Below are 10,710 nucleotides of genomic sequence, written 5' to 3' on the forward strand. Positions count from 1 at the left end.
CGCAAGTTTGCGGAATTTTTATCAGGTTCGACCCCTCAAGCATAGATAACATCATAGAATATCGTAGATTTAATATTTTTCCAATATTGAAGTGTGTGTTAGAAACGTGGAATATCGGGGAATTATTGAAGTTAACCACTGAACAAACTATTTTCACAAAGTCTGATCATTGTTGACAAGCCTTCATTTCTAAACTATCAATCTTCTTGACACTTAATTTTAAGTTATATTTGAGGGGCTGTAAATAATATTCAAGACTTTACGGAGATTCGGAGTGTGTTATGAAAATTAGCAACTCAATTAAAATAATTTAAATAAACCTAATTTTACAAATTAATTTAAATAAAAAAGAATTATGTGAAATTGTGAAAATTGTTATTTACTTACGTATTTCGGAAATTTTCATAACACTCCGGAATAACCATATATTGAGTATTTTCCTAAATATGTCTATATTTTCTACGCAATTACAATATTTAAATTTTTTCCCTGTTTACTTGAAAATAAATCTAAATTGTGAATATTTTACGTGCATCCTTTACGGCGTATTTTGCGTACGAAAGTTTACATAACGCTCGACAGAGAAAATCAATAGATCGCACGTTAGATATCTGTAGTATAGCGATGATTAAGTGTACATGTTAAAGAGCGAATCAATTATTTCCAACTGTATAGATAAATTAATGTGCTATATTCGAGTGCAACTAGTAACGCATAATAAACAGTTACGTACGTCTCGACTCATAGACGTAACTTGCTCTCCTCTCTAACTTTGCTGCACCTTTTCCGTCCAACATATAACTATAAGAAGATAAATTCATTTTCTAATTAGTATAGCGGAGAAAATACAACTAAGACACGCGTTTATTTTCAATGAACGAGTAAATCGCGATGATTATCTTAAAACATTAAACTGTTAAGATACATATAAAGTTGATTTGAGATTCATTTCCTTCGTTTTCTCCCATATAAAGTCAACCGTTTCCAATTCAAGAGAGTCGCAAGCGCTCACAGATGAAAATTTTCAGAATTCACATGTCGCAGGTTCACACTTCCGAAGACTCGAATATTCAATAATGTGTTGGAATCCACAAATTTTGACATTACAAATTCGACGTTCCAAGTATAGAAATCCCTTCATTTGGGCTCGAAGTGTAAAAGACAACCTATTTTTCCATCGACATTCTCCACCACGCCACTTCACGAAGACACTGCTAAACCTCGCCACCACACGCGAGCACGATTTTGCCGTTCTCTCGCGAGGCGCAACTGCAAGTTCTAATTAGCATCAAATTAGGTATTTAAGGATATAACGTTTGTGCCTTCCACCAGAAGCGGATAAGCTGAAAGGAAGATACAACGACGACGACGACGAAGAAGAAGAAGGAAAAGAAGAAGAAGATAAAGAAGAAGAAAAGGCAGAAGAGAAAGAGCAGAAGAGAGAAGAGGGCGAGGGTTCTACTTAGGGGTTATACCAACATAGCGAGCTCTCGTGTAAATTGTAAGCCTCTTGAGTCGTATAAGTGCACCGCATGCCGTATATATTTTGTTGGCGCTCATATAAGTTAATTTTCAATCTATATGCGGGTTCTCTCGGATGGTGCGCGGCGACTCATCAACGAAATGAAGAAATTGAGACTCTCGTTAATATTTAATGAGCAGGCGCGCGCGCGCGAGTACGAGCGCGGATACAATGGCCGTTCGGTCCTCCGGCCCGACGCCGGCGGGCCTCGAAATATCACCTCCCCGAGTCGCGTCGCGCATTTACATGCACACGATTCGGTTCCCGGGAGTCGAGAGCGAGTAAGAAGTTTCGGCCGTATCCGTGGGTTCCCGGTGTATTTTCTCCGTGAGGAAGCCTTTTACAGAGCCGGCAGGTGCGCGCGCGCGCCGACGGCGGCTCGTTCCTCCTTTTGGACTTGGTCATCGTGAAATATAAGCAATTGGCGTTCGTTTGCTCGTGTGGTCTTCCGATTCTTCTACCTTCCTCGGCTTTTGCGTGAAATGAATAACCCGTTGTTTCTCGTTCACGGGAGAAATATTTGCACGCTCGATATATATATATAGGGACGATTTTATCTTAACGATGCGCCCGACGCGTCTGCGAAAGTTGGGAAGACAGTACGCCCGATTGAGACTTCCGCCGAGCCGAACGGAGACACGTTTGAAAAATTTGGTTACGATATCATGAAGATTCGATGAATACAATGTGCAATTATCGCGTTTCGAAGCTCGCTTAGCGTTTCTCAAATTAGCAGAATTTCTAATTGCACGTTCCTAGCATCAATTACGAGTTCTGAACTTCCCAAGACTCGACGTCTCGGAGAGAACGTGTACTTTGAGCCGTGTCTATTATTGATTGATCACTTACAAGCGTTTATTCGAGTTGTCAGTCTCACACGAAGAGTGTTCGACCTTTGACACTACGAACAGATAGCGGCATAACGATTGGGGGTAACACGTTACCACGGAATTCGCAATCGCATGCACTCTGATCTATCGGCGAGAGGTCTACAAACGGAGGAAGGAAGACTGCCTTCTATGACCGATCGAATTTCACGTTAATTAGCTAAGCATCGTTAAGTCACACGCGAGGCCAGGTGTCACGAATAATGAAGGGCCCGCTATAACGAGAAACACGTCCGAGCAAATTGGCATTTCCACAAAGAAACGGTCTTAATATAATATAATAACATCTTAATATAAAAATTCCGTGTATCAGTTGATTCATCGCGTATGTGAATTTATTCGAACATATTGGAGATCATTGGATTTTGGAGTCATATTATTACGCGCGTATTATATATAATTAACATATTATATTTAATAACAAATATTATAATATCGTTATATGGGATTTATCCCGTATAAGACACGCATTTCTTTTAATCTTGGCATCAATTTAAAACTTTTTCGCGAAATTTAATAATGAGGGTAAGAGGGGATTAAAATTTCGCGAAATAGAATGGAGACTCGATGTCAGGCAAGAAGGAGTTTCAAGATTCTTGTTAAATGATCGTCGGTATCCGGTCGAACCCTATATCCGAAATTGCTCGCCGATTTTCAAGCAATTTAAACGCGCAAATCGTGCCAATTTTCTAGGAGTCGGAAACTAGTGTTAAATTCCGAAAATCACCAAGGTGGCAAAAACAATCTCGCACCCGGGCAAGAGCCGCGGCAGTCCTCGTGTTGCGGCGCGCCACCCCTTCGGTAAAAAACGCGTCTCGAGAATGAAGGACAATGGGGAGGAACTACAGGCGTTACCGACGTCGAAAGATGTCCGAGCGGCTTAAAAAGTGGACCAATTTTCGGTAATTTGTACACGATGACTCCTTAGATGCGCACACACTCGCAGAAGAGAGAGAGAGAGAGAGAGAGGAAGGGAGGCAATCAAGAGAAGGGCTTCCTTCCGGTTCCTCTCAACCCTCCTGCCCACCTAGAAAAAATGGGGGAATATATACGCGAGTATTTGCAGGAAGCGTAAACAGAAAGGATTATTCCAAGGAAAGAACGAAAGGGAGGACCTACAGGAGTCTACCTTTGAGGGAAGAGAAAGGCTATGGGCGAGTTCGGTCGATAATCTTTTGTTCTGTCAAACGTTGGACGCGCCTGTTCCTTGAGGAAGTCTCCTCGTCCAAGGGGAGGAAAACGTGGGAGATAGAGAGAATGAGTAGCAGAAGAGAGATGAGACAACGAGGAACGAGACTTGAAGAGAAGTTTTTATTCGGATGGATGTGAAAGCGGCGATCGTCCATCGTCGGCTCGATGTATATAGGGTATTTGGTAATTGATGGTACAAGTGGAAGGAGCTCGAAAAGGGACACGGTGGTTTTGACAACCGACATGTTTTTGCCCGAAGATCCCATTTTTAGGCCCAGAATTCGAAACATTAAAAGTCCGAATTTCAATATCAAAAATTTATGAGCACGAAGGGTCCTATATGTAACAGTTGAAATTCTAAACAACCCTCAAAATTCAGAAAACTCCAACCTTCGAAAACTTAACGCACGAGCAATTTTCACAAAGCTCACCGAGATCTTGAAGCTTTAATATCAGATAATCAAGAATAGACGTCACTAACATTTCCTGTAATTCACACTAACGTAAATTTTGGAAATAAGAAAGTGCAAATCTATTTTTAAAATGAACTAAATATGAAACGTTATTTATCGTAAAACTTGACATTGAGAGGTCCCTATGGGCTGAAACGATAACGTACAGCGGCTGACTGAAAATTTAGCTCGGTTCTGTCGAAGAACTCGCGTTAATTGCAGATGCGTGACACGTGTACACACGTGTACCCCCGACACATTCCCGAGTAAGAAGGGCGGCCGGTCAGTTGCTATTCAGCGCACCATTGCTCTCTCGCTGATATCGTAGCGGCACGGTATTTCTTTTCTGCTTTTCGTGTTTTCTCTCCCTCCTCTCGGTCGACGTTCCTGGACCGTTCCTCTTCCTCTTCCTCGAGCCAATACAGCGATAAGACTGCCGCGGTCTCTGCCGATTCGATTGCTCGATGGAAGCGGCTGGACACAGCAGATGGCCGCCGAGAGGGTGACAGAGGCACGCGTTACCAGTGTATGTCGGTACGCAAGAAAATGCGGCGCGCGGAAACTTCTTGTTTTGGTACACTGAACTGGACCCACCACCAGCTCTTTCTCTGGTACACCGCAAGGCGACGCAGCGGTGCGGAGACGTGCCGTTCTTTTTTCCCTTTTTGCTTGCGAAGCCGAGAAAAAGTCGATCCGCGACCGCCGTTACGTTCGATCTTTTGCTTTTTCGAAGTAAATTCAAGGTAAAGTCCAAATTTGATATTTTTTTTTTTCAAGATCACGATGCTCAAGATATTCAAATTTGTAACAGAGTTTCCACCAAATTTATTCATTTCTGAAAAATACGCTACACGTGTGTACGTATATATGTATATCGGGATATTTAATTTTAATGGATATTCAGGGTGAACGTTTTATGTACGTGTAATATACGCCCGTCCGAGTGCTCGTTATGAATATGCATGACGACTACTTTATGTTCGCGTAATTCGCGGCCTCCGGAACACGTTTAATGGATGCTCACGAAGGATCTATTCGAACAGGATACCCTTTCTAAGGGGATGCGCGACGCCATTCCATCTCGTTTCTTTGCCTTCCCAAGTATAAAGAAGAACATTAATTTTTTTGATTTTCATCCGTCCTAGAATGCATGTTATCTCATTTGTGTAATTATCTATAAAATTTGAATCCTCATATATTTCATTGGGACGATTAATTATATTTTAATTAATATTGATACGCGTATAGGATGCCTTGTTACGAGATCTCCACGTTTAGTCATTATATTCGAGTCGATTTGATGATGAATAAAAAAGAAAATTGAAAATTACTTCATATTGAAAGTTATTAAACCTTAAAAATGTGAATAATCCATCTGTCGTTTTAACCAACCTGTCGTTTAAATAATTTCACTTTTTGCGTATCTATGACTAGAAAAATGGATTTGTACATGATGTGTGTACATGAATATGTACACATTTAGAGAGAGAGAGAGAGAGAGAGAGAGAGGAAGAGGGAGGTAGAGAGAGTTTCTCATTGAAACAGCAGCGGCAGATGCTATTGAATATGGAGAACAGAAAAGGAACGAAAGATGGCCGCACGGGTATCCGGCATTGTCTACCAGAGTCTTCGTTGTAAATAATGTCTCTCCATGGCGGCGAACCAGAAGGTCGGAGAGTTGGCAAACTGTACGCGGTCTGGTTGGCCCCTCGCCATCTCTCTCTCGCTCTTTCTTCTCCTCCATCTCTCTCTTTCTCTCTCTCTCTTTCTCTTTTCTCTCTCGGTGGGTCTTTCTCTCTCTCTTTAGAACCTGTCGCACATAAACTGATTCGATCCCGATGTCTCCTTGCGCGGGACTCCCATTGGCCACCGCAGTCACGCCGCACGTTTTGTTCGTATTGTCGCTTCTCCCCCTCCCACCTGCCCTCTACACCCTACGGGACCAAGATCACCCTTTTTCTCGTTCTGCAAAGGTCCCAAATATTCGCGAAAGTTACGTGGCTGAACGGTCCGTCGAGCACGTAAATCCTCGTCGAGAGGATCGTCTCGAAAGGGCAGAAGAGGCTCTCTCACTCCTTTAACGAGTCACTCGCCGAACTCGCGATTCTGTGGGATCCACTTCCGAGATACCGCGGCCCTTCGAAGTAGTACTGTTAGTACCAATCGGATAGTTTCTGCGCCGGGGATATCCACTTGGTACTCAAATTCGCACATATTACCGGAGTATTCGGGTATTACCTGAAACGATAGGCTACTCGAGCATTTGGAACGAAAAACCGCGGATAATATCAAAATAATAAGGCGTCTCTTACGAATTTTTCCAGTAATTTACCTCGCATCAGCTGATTTCATGGTCTTTCATTTCTCTAAGGTATGTCTGCGCTAATACGATCATGGTACTCGAATACTCAGTTTTACTTTGTGAAACGACCAGGAAATATTAGAATCACTCAAGTATCCAGATTAGTATTAGCGCGAATACCCGGGTATTCGGATATTAACACCACTATTCCGGAAAGTTTGGAATGACTCGATTTTGAAAGATGATATGATGATCCTTGAACGAACAATAACCAAATCAAAGCCAAGTTTAATTTAATTTACGTTTAATTTAAATTAATTTACGTTTAGTTTAATTTATTTAATTTAAATTTAATTATTATGAACTGTCAAATCGATAAGTATGACCGATTTGTCAAGAAACATCATTAAATAATACTGAAAGTACAAAAATCGCGCGGTGCAATTGTCGAATTTTTCGTGGTGCTCAAAATTATTTATCATTTGATCGTCAATGAATCATAATTTGCATTCGACCAATCGATTGCTCACTAATTGATATTACGAATGGCCACGGGATGCTTGCCATTCATGGTTGTCGTTTATTACGACCGCGTTTATGCATGGAAAATCTCATTGCGCGAACACGTGCAGAATAATGAACCCTCAGCTTCCTTAAACAAATCTGATATTCGCCATAGTATCGCTCTGCGTGTCGTCATTGAATACGAATGCATTATACATGCAGTACATAGATATGTGTCGTATACGTCGCGTTTGTCGTGTTTCGCGCTATCGGCTTTTAACGATGCGTAGCGTTCGATTAATTCCATTAAAATTATCGCTCTTATATAATTGTTCACTTACGTAATCGCTCCGCGTAACTTCGAAATAATTAGACCATTTAATTCTTTTTACACTGAATACTTTATTACATATCTATGTGTTACGTATTTCGTGTTAATAAATTCCTTGCTAATTATATTAAACATAACAAAAAATCATTTTGATGTTTTTATCATCGTCGTTATACCGGGTGAGCCACAGTGATTTTTATGCTGTATCGAGACATGTTTTTAATATTTATGTGTGTTTAGCTATCGTGCGAAATACGGAATCGCAATTAACTCTCCCTGCTGTATTCTGTTTCGCACACGCGCGTCATCGTCATTTAAATTCTAAAATCCGGTGAGTTTTCGAAGATCCACCCTATACATGCTCCTATCTCCGATGGGTAGGCAAAGAGAAGGGGTGGGCGATGGTTTGCCACAGTGCGAGTTCACGTTTCGCGGTCTTTTTTCTCGGATTATCCAACCGGCGCATCGCTTATTCGTGTATCGACCTTTTTCGCCTTTTTAGCCCTTTTCTCCCAAGAGGGCGCAGGGAGGATTCTTTGTTTGCACCGAGTTTCTCTCCAGGAAGAGCAAGAGAGTCGGCTGAGGGAGAGGAGAGATAGTGGCCATTGTGGCACGATCTGGACAAAAGTCGCTATAGCGACGGAATTCAAAGGAGCTGAGGAATGGCGGCCAATGCAAATTGAAGCTTTTTTTCTCCCTTCATCTTTCTCTCATTGGCTGCTACAATGTCCGTGAGCTTCCGTGGACACACGTTGCTTCTAATAGACTAAGTAGAAAATGTAAAAAAAAAAAAAACAACGAAATGTGCTCACGAATTTCTATACACGAAATTTAGAATATTTAACGCTGTAATAAACGATGATAATGAAATATGAAACGTTACAAAGAGAATCGCATTCCAATATATAAAGAATATACCTAACAGTTCATGGGAAAACGTATAAGGTGTAAAATATGAAAAGGTATTACTTTTTGATGCGAATCTCAAAGCGAGTCCTCGAAAAACGCGTACAATCGGTGACCCTTGTCGCTAGGGGGAAATTTCGTGAATGGAACCTCCTAGGAGGCACCATTTATTCCGGAGTTAATTCGCTATCGTACCTGTCGAACGTAGCCTGACAGTGGCCGAGAGATTTACTCCCGATCGGTTGATAACCCAGCAGTGGCCATGTCTGCTATGTCTACAGGGTGTTTTTCAAACAACGCTCCACAAACGCGAGTATACCCTCCGGTGACTCGGCCGGCCGCTAAACGGACGCAGATAAATATCCGGCATTTTTTCCATCGGTCCTTTATTAATACGCGTCGCGAAAATAAGAGAAGAAAACGCGTAATTGTGACGCCAATAAATGTCGGTGCCTGTCAGCACGCTGAAGATTTATGTTAATAGGATTTAGATTGAACTACGAGCTGAGACGATATTGAGTAATTCCTTCGCACAGCGTTGCAATTCATTGGTTGCAAAAGTGAAATAAAAAATACTTATTAATGTATATTTATTATATCAGAGAAAGAAAACGAAGACGTACAATGTACGTACGTATGAAGAAAACATATTTTGCCGGTAATAACGAGCTAAGACTGAATTATTATAAATATTGTCATTTAAGAAGACCGAACTCCTAAAACTCTGATCCATAGTTCGAAATAACGAAGCATGAAAAAATTTGCGAGAAACGCATGCGCGGGAACGTTTGATTTGACAGATCATCGCGTCGACGGGGGATTTCTTCGGCACGTTCAAACTCGTGCGATCATCTAAACCGTTCGAGTAGTCCGTACGCGCAGCTCATAGATTAGGAACTTGCGATACTCGTTTCTTAGTCTATGCGAAGACGAGGCAGCTCATTTCCTGTACGAGTCAAGCGATTTGACCTCCCTTTCCACCTCTTTCTCTCTCTCTCACTCCCTCTCGCCGTCTCTCATTCGAGTGGTTTAACGAAGCATTTACACGCGGGAGAGCGGTAGGTCATCGACGAGAAGCTATTCATCACTAATTTCATCTCGCCTTCCGACCGGCTCCTTTCGTGGGCGCGATTTGTTCCGAAGTGGCGTTTAGGCCCTTCGGAGGAGTGCGGCCCCGAGAAGTTCGGCTTCTTAACGCGCTATAACTCAATCGAATGATGAGCTATGGGACACGCCCCGACCCCGCGTCTTTTCCCATAACTTCGGGACTTTTCCCGAGGAAGAACAGAGAAACACGACGGTAGAACGGTAAATATAAAGTCACCTGGCCCAACCATTCCCGCCCGCTACAATATATACGGCTATATATATTTCTCCTTTCTGATTATTCACTGTTGACTCTTTTGACTATAAATTGCCTTCACACTTCTACAACACCGTGGCACTATGTGAAAGAATATTTAACATATAGCCATAAGAAAGAATGTGTGTTAGAAAGCAAATCTAAAGAGAGAATGAACGATTATTAAATTCAAATGAAAATATATTTACAACTCGTACTTTGTTTCAAAAATTATTCCCGAATATATAAATTCTTGACTGTGAAATCTTAATGTAATAATATGAATATTTAAATATCTTTTGAAAAACAAGAATATATGATATTATTATGCTTATATATTTTTCTAAACCTGAAAGACTGGGATATTTTATCTGCCCACACGAAGAAAATATTGTAGTAAAAATAACAACAATATCTTATAACGTTGGACCATACCGGAATTATAACTGAAATTATGATGTGTACTTTAACCTTTAGTGATGTATTTCATTATACATATTATTAAGGATTACAACACATGTAATAATTTCAGTTATAATTTCGGTATAATCCAACATTACCAAATTTTGACTGTGATAAGACTTTTACTGCAACGTTTTCTCCGTGTGCTTGAACGACACGCGCTGTCGCAACGTAGAACATAGTTCGCGCGAAATATTCCGATTTTCCTCCCGGGAGAAGATTCTACCGTGAAAAGGTCAGCTCATAACAGTTACACAACGCGATCTGGCGATGCGATGCACTTAGTTGTTTTTCTCGTCTCATCTTTCTCTAAACAAACATAAAGGCGCGCATGAGGTATCGCTTCCGCGTGGTAACCTCATGTGTGCGTCCCTTAACCTACGCCCTTCCTTGCCATACGAAGGCGAGGTTTCGCGAAGGGTCAGGGAGAGAGTTTACGTCGGCGTCGGTCGTGATATATACTCGTCGGATGGGCATAGGTGCAGGGCGAGGGAGGACGAGGGGGGAAGGCAAAAAGGGCGCAGTCCACCTCGCACGGGCGTAGGTTTGTTTTAACAAGGCATTTAAAGCGTACTCGGTAAACATTCGACGAGAAATATTGGTTGTTTATGGCGCGGTGATTTATCACCTCGCGCTTGGACGAACCCGGCGAATGGGATGGGAGTGGAAATAAGTTCAGGTATGGTTCATTTGGCGCGAGCGCGCGGGAGGAAGAAGGGGGCAGTGGGCGAAGGACCCTGAGGGCGGACTGGGCCCTCTCGCTCTCCGCCGACGCGTTCACGTTTTAGCGCCGCTTAGAAGGATAAAGAGA

This window comes from Dinoponera quadriceps, unplaced genomic scaffold (assembly GCF_001313825.1).
Source record: "Dinoponera quadriceps isolate SergipeBrazil2010 unplaced genomic scaffold, ASM131382v1 scaffold2420, whole genome shotgun sequence".
NCBI lineage: Eukaryota > Metazoa > Arthropoda > Insecta > Hymenoptera > Formicidae > Dinoponera > Dinoponera quadriceps.